Below are 15,607 nucleotides of genomic sequence, written 5' to 3' on the forward strand. Positions count from 1 at the left end.
AAAATGAGTACTACCTGGCCGTTAACGGGGTTGTCTCTGTCCGAAAAAAATGGTATTATCGCCTAAAAGGCGTCATGTCTCGTGCTACATTTTACGTGTTGCTGTTGGCCAGGGACCCCTTTGTAAAGCGCTTTGAGCACGTTTAGTGGATATTGCCCTATATAAAAGCTCTTTTTTAAATATTTTAGATGCGTCTCTTTGACTTGGCGACGGCAGTCAAGGGTTTTGATTTTACAGTAGAAATCCTCGTTAGATTACTTTTAAGATATCCTGACTTCCATAAATAACCAGATTTATTTTCGCGTTTCGTTTTTTTGTTTTTTCGTGTTGTTTTATTTGTTTTATTTTGTTTCGTATTTTTTGGGGTTATTTTTTTTTTTTTTTTTTTGGGGGGGGGGGGGGGTCTTTTTTCTTTGTTTTTTTTGGGGGGTATATTTTTAGTTTTGTTTGTGTTTTTATTTTGATTTTATTTATTGCTGTTTTTGTTGTTTTTTGTTTTTGACAAGTTATTGTTGTTGCCATTCCAAAATTAGAAAATAACAAATTAAAACTGATGCTTTTATCTTTGAAAAATCGAGAGAATTTCTTTTTTTTTACATGTTCAAAACAACAAGGGTGGGGCTGAGGGAAGGGGGGAGGGTGGGGGGGGGGGGTCAGGATATGACAACAACCCCTAATGAAATAGATATTAATACAACCATACTGTGGAACAAAATCCATATTTGAAAATTTGGCCAGAAAACTCGTCCTTCAAATATCGATCGATTTAAATGACCCTCATCTTGGCAACAACAAAACAACTCTCAAACCTGGGACTTCGCAAAGTCCCAGGTTTGAGAGTTTTTGCCAAGATGAGAGTCATTTAAACCGATCGATATTTGAAGGACGAGTTTTCTGGCCAAATTTTCAAATATTATGGGTTTTCCCATAGTTTGGTAGAATTTGGGTTCTAATTTTAAATAAGATTACTTCGCGATAGTAATAATCTGATAGATATCTCTTACTGTGTAATTTTACAATTTTTTTTTTTTTTTTTTTTTTACGGTTTCATCCAAAAACTTTGGCTTCGTCTATGCGAACACTCACGACAAAAAGAATTGACTCGGTTTGATTTAAAAACTTGAGATTATGCTCTTATATAGCGCAATATCCAATAAACGTGTTCAAAGCGATTTACAATGGGAGAGATCCCCGGCCAACAGCTACGCTTAAACATGTAGGACAAGACACGACGCCTGTTAGGCGATATTAATAATAATAATAATAATAATAATAATAATAATAATAATAATAATAATAATAATAATAATAATAATAATAATAATAATAATAATAATAATAATAAATGGCATTTACAATGTTTGTTTTTTCCGACAGAAACAACGCTATTTACAACCAGGTACTGATTTTACACCCGAGTAGGGTTAGAAAATGTGAGTAAAGAATCTTCAATGGCTAGTCTTTGCAAAAGACCCCAACGTCCAATGAAAACAGAGAACAGTCACAGGCTACTTTGACAAGCAAATGCATTCAAAACTGTTTTGTTTTTTTTTTAAGTTTCCAAGCATTCAACGTTCGTTATGTCCAGTGGCAGGACACTCCAGTCATGTATAGATAGTTCGAAGATGACGTCACTCAGTTCTTTGCTATTGTTTTTTGCCATCCGCGTTTAAAAGTCATGCTCACTGAATTGTATTAACCTGACTATAAACGTTCATGGATACACACAGTTTTGTGTGTTGGTCAGTTTTACTTCCGGATGGTAATGTTGTGAACTTCTTAGCCAAGCGCATTTTATCCATTGTTCGTGGGGGAAAAGGCTGTGTTTGTGTATGTGTCTGTTCTTGTAAATGGTTGTATGTATTGGATTCAGTAGTCTGATGTCAAGCCGCCGGGCAATGTCGGCCATTTTGGTTATAAACAAAGAAAATCATTACTTTTTATTCTTCAAGCTGGCTAGAACCTTTCTTATGTCTTGTGATCAGAATGTATAAAAGTCATAACAAGATCATATTTATAATGTTTTTATCCTCTGGATACACTTTTATGCTTGTCGGAGAAATTTTATTTCATAAGGGCGTCCGCCATTGTTCCGATAGTTTAGAGCCAGTATTTTTTTTAATTGAGCTTTATATAGCGCAATATCCACTAAATGTGCTCAAAGCGCTTTACAAGGGGTCCCTGGTCAACAGCAACATTTAACATGTAGGACGAGACATGCAGCCTATAAGGCGATATTACAATTTTTCGGACAAAGACACTGCTGTTAACGGCCAGGTACTCATATTACACCTGAGTACGGTGAGTGAGAGAATGTGAGTAAAGAGCCTTTTCCAAGGACTCAACTATGCGCCGAGTGCGAGGCTCGAACCCAGGACCTTCCGATCCGAAAGCGAGTGTCATACCACTAGACCACATAGCCGCACAAGTATTACTAAGTTACCATGCGTCATAAGAAAGGAAGTGACGTCACGACTGTTGAATCCTATTGTGATGTATTGTATCTACGAGTCGCGTATTTACCTGATTCGCTTTTTACGCAGTTTGGGATGACTGAGCTATGCTTGAGCTTTTATATAGCGCAATATCCACTAAACGTGCTCAAAGCGCTTTACAAGGGTTCCCTGGTCAACAGCAACACATGACATGTACGACGTGACATGACGCTTGTTAGGCGATAATTACATTGTGTGTTAAGTGTTGCTGTTTGCTTATGACCACTTGTAAAGCTCTTTTTTTTACGTTTAGAGGACACAGAGGGGACAAAATTGACGTCACTCAGCTCTTTGTTATTTTTTTAGACAGCCATTTTTGGTGATTAGTTTTCACAAAATTATATCAATGTTCAAGATTTCACACCGTTCTGTTTTGTTGGTACTTTAAATCCGGCAGACGGATGTTTTGATTATTTTACATAAACACATAGCATCTATTTTGGAATATGGATTATTCTTAATTTATCACGCTCAAAAAATGCGTTTCATCATAGAAGGGTAGTATTGAGTAAACAAACACCTTCAGCTTTTGGATATATCCCCTGAAATAGTATCATATTATTATCCCCCTTTGTCCTTACTTCTGTCCAGATACAATATTATCCTACTTGAAGTAATCTCCCCATGTTTTACGTAACAAAATCCTCAATCCTGCCCGTATCTGTCAGTAGATAAGGGGAGGCAAAACCTCTCCCTGTGACACTTACAGCCAGGCCTCTGTCATCTTAGCAATCCCTCTCTTAGGCCTATCTATACCTGGAATTATTGCTCTTGCTGTGACGTCCTGTTACCTTATATAAATATATTAGAGATTCCAGGGCGGTTCTTTTGTGACGTATATTGTATTATTATTCCAGCCCTCTCATTGGAAAACCCTATCATTTCTTAGTAAATACGTAATCGTTGAATAATGCTTTGAACGCGTTGAATACAAATTTGATTCAACGATTGCAGAATATTTTTACAGATTTTATTGGTGTGAAATAAGGTGTAAAAAGAAAGCTGATTGGTAATTATAAATAATCTTTTGGTGCGCATGAATACAAATCCAACGTTTTTAGTTTTGGGTCAAATTGTCATTCAAGCAGAAGGAGAAAGATACAAATTTTGGTGAATAGAAGTACTAATACCATACCATTTGGTTACAAAAAATCTAATAATCTTATTTGTATTCTTTCATTTCTTTGTACCTATTTATTAATCTCGTTATATTTTTATCGTGCAAGCTCGTTGTGTTATTGGGGACGATAAAAATAGCTCGTTTAATAAATACAAAGAGATGAAAAACTCGTATATTTTACATAAGATGAATACAACTGACGTCCAGCGACAGCAGATTGTTGCTTTGTTTGGACAGCCAGAAAAATTATCAGTTGTTATCACATTCTGTTTAACCGTCAATATTATTAGAAACGAACATTTACACTATACATACATTTTCGCAAAGTCCCAAGTTTGAGAGTTTTTGTCAAGGTAATAATAAATGATATCAAGCACTTATATAGTGCTTGATCCAGACCTGCAAAAACTACGAAAGATTCGTAGAATTACAAAATAATTTTGGCTCCAATTTTAGAACTTCATGAGCATCTCAAAGTCATTAAAACTTATTGAAAATAATATAACTTATATCATCTGTCCTCAATAGTCGTTGCAACCACCATTGAGTACTGACGATACAATTTATATTGCATTTTGTTTTATTTATTTTCCACGTTAATTTGTGTATTGCTGTGCTGACGAAAGGTTTCTACCCGAAACGTCCATTGTCTGTATTGTTCTCATACGAAGCCTCTCCATTTTCACTCTTTCGTTAGTATGAGCTACCTTTGGCGATTTTGTTTCATGCAATCATATTAATTACACAGACATTTTGACGCAGTGTTGCCAATTCGAAATAGAATTAGATAGAAGGATATAAAATAGAGGCCTTTTAAATTCATGATCATTTTTTAGAAAAGAAAACTCTGTTGATGTAAATGTGGATCGGGCATGAATGTATGACGTATCCTTCCTTAGGAGATGTTGAAAACCAGATGTAAATATCTGTAATAGTTTTATAATGACAAGTCTTTGAAATCGGGGATGGACATCTTGTCTCTGATTACCTCCCGAACGATTTATACGTAGATATATGTGACCCTTCGCCTCAAAACGGTATTAAGTCGGGATGGTTGAGATGTTGAAAATTGAATTTATAGCCAGAAATATCAGACTTGTGTTGAGTCTGTATGTTTTATTGAGGAGAATGGATACCATATTTTATGGTGCTAATGCCAACAATTAATATTTTTGACCAGTTTAACATTAAATTCGGCTTTTAAGCATCTGGTTCGTTCCGACATAATACCGTTTTAAGACGATGGGTCACATATGAGATAATTATATAAAATCGTTCACAAACCAACTGTCGCGTTTCGAGAGTGTAGTCTGTCTTCCCGACAAGACACGTTACCAAGACATCGCAGACGTCACTGTCTGAGCTCAAGATGCGTCATCAAGGACCTCAGACGATAAACGCATGTCTTGTTCCAGATGGGGCGGGGCGTCAGACGAAAATATGCCTTTATTTTCACAAGCGGTCTCAGGTGGAGTGCTTTTACACTTCCAATGGGAAAGAAATCCAGTTTTGTGTGGGTTTTTTTTTTTTGTTTGTTTGTTTTTTTGTTTTTTTTTGTTTTTTTTTTTCGTTGTTTTTTTACATCACATTTTTGTTACCTATTATGGATAAAATGAAATTGACGTCACTCAGGTCTTTGTTATTGTTTTGTTTTGTTTTTTGCCATCCACGTTTGTGAGTACTTCTCGCTTAACTGTATTAACCAGACTATAAAAATTCTTTGTCACACATAGTTTTATGTGTTGGACCGGTATACTTCCGGATGGCAATGTTGTGAGCTTCTTAGCCAAGAGCACATTATCTATAAAAAATGAATTGTTGTTAGCAGTTCTCAAAGTAACTTGGTTGTAATATTGAATGGAACTCACTGTCGACTTGGTCAGGTTGTGGGTCTTTAAAGATTGTATTTGAACCCACTTTTACCGTCGCCTTCATAAACAGAAATTTAATTAATTGAGTTTTATATAGCGCAATATCCACTAAATGTGCTCAAAGCGCTTTACAAGAGGTCCCTGGTCAACAGCAACATTTAACATGTAGGACGGGACATGACGCCTAATAGACGATATTACAATTTTTCCGGACAAAGACAACGCTGTTAACGGCCAGGTACTCATTTTACACCTGAGTACGGTGAGAGAATGTGAGTAAAGAGCCTTTTCCAAGGACTCAACTATGCGCCGAGCGCGAGGATCGAACCCAGGACCTTCCGATCCGAAAGCGAGTGTCATACCACTAGACCACACATAGCCGCACAAGATAAAGACGAGAATCTTCTGAAGTGGCAGCAGGGTTTTAAGAGCAAGTCTTTGGCCGCAAAAGAAAACAAATCGTGAGTTGTATTTAATAGTTCAACCAATGGAATCACTTGTTTCATTGAGCTCTACTAACGACAACTCACTTGACGCTGCACAGACTTTAAAAATGACGTCGAACTGTAAGTCCAGAGGGTTCTTGTGTAAGGCTCTAGATAGAACGAAGATGGCGTCACGAAAGCCTTTGTTATTGTATTTTGCCATCCGCGTTTGTGAGTGATTCTCGCTTAGCTGTATGAACCAGACTATAAAAGTTCATGGTTACACATAGTTTTGTGTGGTGGTCCGTTATACTTCCGGATGGCAATGTTGTGAGCTTCTTAGCCAAGTGCATACTATATATATTATGTTAACGATGGCTACGTGTCAAGTCGGTAAACATCCTCGCGTTCATAATGTTTATAAAGTGCAATACAATTGAAATTTGGCACGGGGTTCCGCAGCTTTCTTTTATTCAGATGCGTTTTCTTCTCACCAAATTCTCTCAGACCATAAAGTTTTTGTATATTCGTACGATTGATATAGCGGGATTAAATGATGTATATTTTATTTAAACACATATCATCAATACACAAATGCCATGTTTACTTACTTGACAATGAACACCCACATAGATAGAACGAAGATGACGTCACTCAAGCCTTTGTTATTGTATTTTGCCATCCGCGTTTATGAGTAATACTCACTGAACTGTATTAACCCGACTATAAACGTTCATGGATACACACAGTGTTGTGTGTTGGTCCGTTATACTTCCGGATGGCAATGTTGTGAGATTCTTAGCCAAGCGCATACTATCAAAACCGATAGAACCCGAATGTTTCATGTCTCCATAGTTCAGTCTCCGCCAAAAACAAATACAAAAGAAGACGACGATCACCAAACGAAAGTAAAATGTGAGGTGTTGTTAGAAGTGCTCAAGGAAACAAATGATTCTATTGGTTGAGCTATTGATTACAACTCACACTTGGATTCAATAGTCTGATGTCACGTCGCCCAGCAACGGCGGCCATAGTGGTTCTAAACAAATAAAATCGGTACTTTTTATTCTTTATGCTGGCTAGAACTTTTCATATAGATAGAACGCGCTTGGCCAAGGAGTTCACAACATTGCCATCCGGAAGTATAACGGACCAACACACAAATTCTGTGTAACCATGAACTTTTATAGTCTGGTTAATACAGTATAGTGAGAACAACTCACAAACGCGGATGGCAGAACAATAACAAAGGCCTGAGTGACGTCATCTGCATACTATCTATATCTAGTTATCAGAATGTGTAAATGTCAAAACATGATCAGATTTATAATGGGTTTTTTTTTTCCTCTGGATACGCTTTTATGCTCGTCGGAGAAATATTTAATAAGGGCGTCCGCCATTGTTCCGATAGTTTAGAGCCAGTTACTAAGTTACCATGCGTCATTACGTCGGAAGTGACGTCACGACAGTTGAAGCGTATTACGAAAGAAGACAACGATCACCAAACGAAAGTAAAATGTGAGTTATTGGTAGAAGTGCTCAAAGAAACAAATTATGATTCTATTGGTTAAACTAGTTGATTACAACTCACAATTAAGTTTTCCCCTGTGATATTCGTCTTCTTTCATGACAAATTTGTTGAGTGAGTGTCAGCCCATGAGTTTACGAAGGATACACTTTGACGGGTAGTTTTCCCATCAATACGATTCAATAGTCTGATGTCACGCCGCCTGGCAACGGCGGCCATCTTGGTTCTAAAAAAAAAGAAAAGCATTACTTTTTATTATTCATGCTGGCTAGAACATTTCATATGCCTTGTGATCAGAATGTGTAAAAGTCAAAACATGATCAAATTTATGTGTTTTTTTTTTCACCTCTGGATACCCTTTATGCTCGCCGGAGAAATATTTCATACGGGCTTCCGCCATTGTTCCGATAGTTTAGAGCCAGTGTTATTAAGTTACCATGCGTCAATAGGAAGGAAGTGACGTTACGACTGTTGAAGAGTATTAAGTTTTCCCTGTGATATTCGTCTTCTTTCATGGCAGATATGTTGGATGAGTGTCAGCCCATGATTTTACAAAGGCTACGCTTTGACTGGTAGCTTTCCCATCAATCCAAGCCTTGCTCTATCACTTCTACCAAAATCAATCATGTATTGCTCCGACCGTCTGGCTTTGTGTTCGTGTCCGCCATGGGACTATTTGATTTCGCCAGTGCCTGACTTGTATCCGGTTTGACTGAGGGGAAAAACATTCCAGTGTTTGTTTGTTTGTTTTTTGTTTTTTTAAGCTGATATTTTTTCCTCGAAAAATCATCTCTTTGTTATATATATATATATATATATATATATATATATATATATATATAAAATATATATATATATATATATATATAATATTTATATATATGGGTGTTGGTGGGTGCTTGTAGGTACGAGAGTGCTCGATAATGTGGGTTATACGTTAGAACATATTGAAATAAATAGATTCACTCACATATTTTTTTTGCCGTTTCTATGTCCTCCATTTCATCAATTTATCCGTAGAACCTACGTAGATATATATATATATATATATATATATATATATATATATATTATAATATATATTATATATATATCTGTGACCCGGAAGGTCCCGGGTTCGAGCCCCGCTTCAGGCACTTTCGTTTCTTTTTTACTTGAGCAAGATTATTAACCCCAAATTTGCTCACTTGGACAACATGGGTGATTCCTGTTGACATCAGAAATCTTGTTTGATGAGTTATCTATATTCCTTCGTGGAATGCCTAGACGACGATATCTTATGATGTCGTAGCGAATAGGCATAATTAATTTGTTTTAAATATATATATAAAGTTGAGTCCTTGGAAAAGGCTCTTTACTCACATTCTCTCACCGTACTCGTGTGTAAAATGAGTACCTGGCCGTAAACAGCGTTGTCTCTGTCTGAAAAAAAAAATAATATCGCCTAACAGGCGTCATGTCTCGTTCTACGTGTTAAGTTTTGCTGTTGGCTCGGGGCCCTTTGTAAAGCGCTTTGAGCACGTCTAATGGATATTGCGCTTTATAAAAGCTCAAGTTTATATTGGGTTGTTTTTAAACACCGATATTCTTTATTGTTGATTTGTTCATTTTGGCTTCTAGTATGAGGGGGAGGGGGGGGGGGGGGGCAGATGAGAAAGTTCAATGACCTGAAATGATGACACTGATTGCGCACAACGTTGGGTCAATGACCTGCTCTAAGAAATGAAATCATTAAATTCTAAAGAAAATAGACCTATTTCTTTTTATCAATTAGCTGTTGGAGATATCATTTGTTTGTCAGGTCTTGAAGACCGTTGTTATGTCGGCGGTACGCAGACCTACGTCACCAAATATAATAACTTGAACTTTAATAACTTGAGATTTTATATAGCGCAATATCCACTAAATGTGCTCAAAGGGCTTTACAAATGGTCCCTGACCAACATTAACACATAACACGTAGAACTAGACATGACGACTGTTAGGCGATATTACAAGTTTGCCGACAGGACAACGTTCTTAACGGTCAGGTACTCATTTTACACCTGAGTACGGTGAGAGAATGTGAGTAAAGAACCTTTTCCAAGGACTCAACTATGCACCGAGCGAGGCTCGAACTCATGACCTTCCGATCCGAAAGCGAGTGTCATACCACAAGACCACATAGCCGCACAATTATAAATGATTAAATTAAATTAAATATAATTCCCTTTATTCATCCCATAGGTGAAATTTGTCTCTATTGTCTATTCCAAGGGAAGACTGGAATAAAGCAGGCGTCAACCGCAGTGAAGCGCCGAAAATTTAGCTAGGGCGAGGTGACTTGCTTAAGGCCACACAGCGCAGCGGCGGGTGATCGAACTCGGTACCTTTCGGGTACAAAGCAAAGACATGTACAGCTGAGCCACTTTGCCCCTCACAATCAAAAATTTGACAGGAAAATTGAACGTTGTGAAAACTGCATTGACAAAGTGAGCGAATGGATGGGGAAGAATAAATTACAATGGGCATGATCTGTAGATAGTTCGAAGTTGACGTCACTCGGGTATTTGTTATTGTTTTTTTGCCATCCGCGTTTATGTGCAATACTCACTAAACGGTCTTATCCAGACTATAAACGTTCATGGATACACACAGTTTTGTGTGTTGGTCCGTTATATTTCCGGATGGCAATATTATGAACTTCTTAGCCAAGCGCATACTATCTATATTACCTTTCCATGTGCTCGAGGTCATTGGTCACATTGGAATATGTGCTCAAATTGACCCACATAGTGAAAAGTGTTCACAGTTTGAGAAATATCCAACATCACGATTGGTCGTTTTGCTCAGCGTGACTCATGGGTTATGTTTACAACTTTCCTAAACGAAGCAGTGTGTTTTTATGCATTGAGAAATGCCCAATCGTTGTACAGCAACAAATCATGTGATTGATGACTAGGTTGAACGAAAACCTGAATATAGATAGAACAAAGATGACGTCACTCGGGTCTTTGTTATTGTTTTTGCCATCCGCGTTTATGAATAATACTCACTAAACGGTATTATCCAGACTATAAACGTTCATGATTACACATAGTTTTGTGTGTTGGTCCCTTATACTTCCTACATACTATCTATAGATAGTTGGAAGTTGACGTCACTCGGGTCTTTGTTATTGTTTTTTGTCATCCGCGTTTATGAGTTATGCTCACTGAACTGTATTAACCTGACTATAAACGTTCATGGACACACACAGTTTTGTGTGTTGGTCCGTTATACTTCCGGATGGCAATGTTATGAGCTTCTTAGCCAAGCGCATACTATCTATAGATAGTTCGAAGATGACGTCACTCAGGCCTTTGTTATTGTTTTTGCCATCCGCGTTTGTGAGTTGTTCTCACTAAACTGTATTAACCAGACTATAAAAGTTCATGGTTACACAGAGTTTGTGTGTTGGTCCGTTTTACTTCCGGATGGCAATATTGTGAACTCCTTAGTCAAGCGCATACTATCTATAGATCGCTCCCATTGAATGCGGACTACACAAAGAGAACGAGATATAGAAAAGGGTGAGTGGTGGGGGGGGGGGAAGAGAGAGAGAGAGAGAGAGAGAGAGAGAGAGAGAGAGAGAGAGAGAGAGAGAGAGAGAGATTGAATATAAATAATAACAGTAGGAATCAGAAGAGATTTAACGACCATGAAATTCCCTCTATTTTTAACAGACAATTCAACGGTTTCTATAAGTCATTTCTGATTTTTTTTGGGAAAACGATTTGAAAGGCTTTTCGACTCTAAGCCGTTCTATCATCTAAGAGTTCAACAGAAGAAATGGCAGGTTTTGACCAAAATAGCGAGTAAAATCTATGTCTTTCCCCATCGCCGCCTTTTCATCCTAAAGTCTCTTAGCCTATTTGTGGTCTAAAGCCTCAAAAGGGCACTGCGCGCGAAGGGTCCGTTGAGATGCTAAAATTGAATTCATTTATAGATAGAACGAAATTGACGTCACCAGGCTTTTTGTTATTGTTTTTAGCCAGCCATTTTTATGAGTAATTCTCACTCAATAGGATTCAATAGTCGTAACGTCACTTCCTTCCTAATGACGGATGGTAACTTAGCAACACTGGCTCTAAACTATCGGAACAATGGCGGACGCAGTATAAAATATTTCTCCGGCGTGCATAAAAGCGTATCCAGAGGGAAAAAAAACCCCATACATTTGATCATGTTTTGACTTTTACACATTCTGGTCACAAGACATATGAAAAGTTCTAGCCAGCTTGAAGAATAAAGAGTAATGATTTTCTTTGTTTAGAACCAATATGGCCGCCGTTGCCGGGCGGCGTGACGTCAGACTACTGAATCCAATTCTATTACTCAGACTATAGACAGTGTGCGCTTGGCTAAGAAACTCACAACATTGCCATCCGGAAATATAACAGACCAACGCACAATACTTTGTGTTATCTCGGTCGTTTATAGTCTGGTTAAATACTGTTAAGTGAAAATTACTCATAAACATGGTTGGCAAAAACAATAACAAAGACGCGAATGACGTCAACTTCATTCTCTCTAACGTTTATGGTTATACATAGAATGCGCTTGGCCAAGGAGTTCACAGCATTGCCATCCGGAAGTATAACGGACCAACACACAAACTCTGTGTAACCATGAACTTTTATAGTCTTGTTAATACAGTTTAGTGAGAACAACTCACAAACGCGGATGGCAAAAACAATAACAAAGGCCTGAGCGACGTCATCTGCATACTATCTATACATAGTTTTGTGTGTTGGTACGGAATATCCGGCTGGTATTTTTATGAGTTTTTTTAAGTAAACGCATAGCATTAACATCTAAAATTTTTTGTTGAGTTTTTGTATTTTGACAACAATAGATATAGAATGAATGACGTTGACGTCACTCGGCTCTTTGTTATTGTTTTTCGCCAGCCGTTTTTATGAATAATAGTTCTCATTAAATTCTATCAATCAGACTATAGATAGAACCAAGTTGACGTCACTCGGGTCTGTGTTATTGTTTTACGTCAGCCGTTTTTATGAATAATAGTTCTCATTAAATTCTATCAATCAGACTATAGATAGAACCAAGTTGACGTCACTCGGGTCTGTGTTATTGTTTTACGTCAGCCGGTGTTATGAATAATAGTTCTCATTAAATTCTATCAATCAGACTATAGATAGAACCAAGTTGACGTCACTCGGGTCTGTGTTATTGTTTTACGTCAGCCGGTGTTATGAATAATAGTTCTCATTAAATTCTATCAATCAGACTATAGATAGAACCAAGTTGACGTCACTCAGGTCTGTGTTATTGTTTGTAGCCAGCCATACCAGATTAAGCCGGATTATCAAAAATAGCATGACTGGATAACATAAATCGACCACCTATCTGGCTTCCATATATTTTGGATCGACAATCAAGGGGTGTTATCTCCCTTGAGATAACTCATATGTACAAATATGGCATTGGATTCAATAGTCTGACGACATGTCGCCCAGCATTGGCGAGCAGCGTTGTTCTAAACAAAAAAAAAATCTGTAAAACATATGTTTATTTAGTTATTTATCTATTTATTTACTGATTTATTTATTTCCTTTTCAATTATTTTTTTTTTGACTTTTTATTTTATGGTTTTTTTTTTTTTTGTTTTTTTTTTTAAAGGTCATTATCCCTATACCTGTTTATTGTCGTATTTAAAAGACGGAGATAATTCTAAATTGGCAAAGCAACGACAAACATTGGGTGTCTCCCATGACTGAGGTTTAAAAAAAAAACAAAAAAAAAAAAGAAAATCTGTACTTTTCATTCTTCATGCTGGCTAGAACTTTTCAGATTTTTCAGATGTCTTGTGATCAGAATGTGTAAAAGTTTTAAAATGCTAGTTCTGAACACATAGGGCAACCATTTATGAGATTTATAGAGGTTAGGTCAGGTGATAGAAAACACACACACACATATATATATATATATAATATATATATATATATATATATATATATATATATATATATATATATATACATATATATATATATATATATATATATATATATATATATATATATATATATATATATATATATATATATACTGGAAAAAAAATGTCTTCAAAAATTCACACAAAATGGCCGCCATCTTGGATTTTTCATGAAAATAGGGGTGTATTTTTAAAATCTATCATAGCCTCAATATTTCAACAACTCATCAACTGATTGCTTTAAATGATGTAAAGAACTTTGAACTAGGTAATGTTCAAGTTTCAAAGGCCTATCTCTAACAGTTCATTGTCAGCATGCAATCAAAATATTACAATCATAAGGCTTTTAAAAATCTTCGGATTTCGAGAGAATAAATCGAACAAAAACCACCATAAGTAAAAAAAAAAGTTCTCAAAGTAGCTTATTGAAACTCTGGGTAGTGTAAATGTTGCTGCTCGAAGCTCGAAGAAATAAATAATAACGTGAAATTGAATGTAAGCTTCAATTTGATTACAAAAACAGATCAAATGAACGTTTCAGGTTTCCCCTTTATCAACAAAACAGGATGATTGAAACACCACAGATGAATGAGATGATGTGGTAGTGGCGTAGTTAAGATTAATAAAATGAAATAAATAATAATAATAATAATAATAATAATAATAATAATAATAATAATAATAAATAATAATAATGATAATAATAATAATAATAATAATAATAATAATAATAATAATAATAATAATAATAAAATAATAATAATAATAATAATAATAATAATAATAATAATAATAATAATAATAATAATAAATAAATAAATAAAATAAAATTTTATTCATCTTGACTACGCCACTACCACATCATTTCATTCATCTGTGGTGGTTCAATCATCCTGTTTTGTTGATAAAGGGGAAACCTGAAACGTTCATTTGATCTGTTTTTGTAATTAAATTGAAGCTTACATTCAACTTCACGTTATTATTTACTTAATGAAACTCAAACATTACCTTTTCCAACTACTTACAACACTCCATGCAAAAAATGAATAAATTATTCCAACAACTATTAAAATTATAGATTTTTTAAAAATAGTCACTGTACCGGAAAACACTGTTTTTAGAAAACCGCGTTTAAAAGATTTCGCATAATATGTGGAAAACATAGAAACTGGAACCAGGCATCAAAATTTCTTACATAAATGGAAAACACAACTCTCTAGGACTAAAATAGTCACTGTACTTTTAAAAAATACAATTAGATTAAATCAATTTAGACACAAAATTGAAATTGAAATTAATGAGGCGGATACGCCAAAAATAAAATTCAATCACATGCATTACCAGAATCTGGATGATACCACAAAAACTAACCCAAACTTAGATATAGATAGTTCGAAGATGACGTCACTCTGGTCTTTGTTATTGTTTTTTGCCATCCGCGTTTATGAGTAATGCTCACTGAACTGTATTAAAAACCGGGCTAAAAAGCGTTCAGGGTACACACATTTTTTGGGGGTTGGCCCGTTATATTTCCCGGGAGGGGAAATGTTATGAGCTTCTTACCCCAAGCCATAAAATCTAAAACCGGGGCCCTTCGTAAATTATGGCCTGATACTGCCCAAAAAAAAGGGCACCCAAAATGACCCTTTTTCCCACAAAAGAAAAAAAATTTCGTGAGTTGTATTAAATAGTTAAACCCAAAGGGAAAAAAATTGTTTTCCCATGAGATTACTAACGACGCTACAAGGCGGTGAAAAAAAACCCAAAAAATGACGCCCAAATGCCGGGCCCTTTTTGGGATTTCAGTATCAGGCTTTTAGTTTGAATGCGCTTGGCCAAGGAGTTCACAACACCCCAAAATTTGTTTTTAAAACCATAACTTTTTATTGTTTTGGTTTAAACCCCGTTTGTGAGGCCCCACAAACGGGATGGCAAAAAAAAAAACAAAGGGCCCGAGTGACTTTATCTGCATTTCTATCTATAAAATAAAAGTGGCTACCCGGGCGTAAAAACCAAAAAAAATAATCAAATCACATGCGTTACCCGAAAAGGGGTGATGCCCCCGAAAAGAAAAAAAAATTAGTTTTATATACCCCCAAAAAAAAAAAATTTCAAATTAAAATTTTAAAACCCCCCTCAACTTCATATTTAAAAAAACCATTTTAAAAATTAACCCTTTCGTTAAATT

The sequence above is a fragment of the Berghia stephanieae genome, chromosome 8, assembly GCF_034508935.2.
Source record: "Berghia stephanieae isolate SIO BIC M18660-M18661 chromosome 8, UCSD_Bste_1.3, whole genome shotgun sequence".
Classification (NCBI taxonomy): domain Eukaryota; kingdom Metazoa; phylum Mollusca; class Gastropoda; order Nudibranchia; family Aeolidiidae; genus Berghia; species Berghia stephanieae.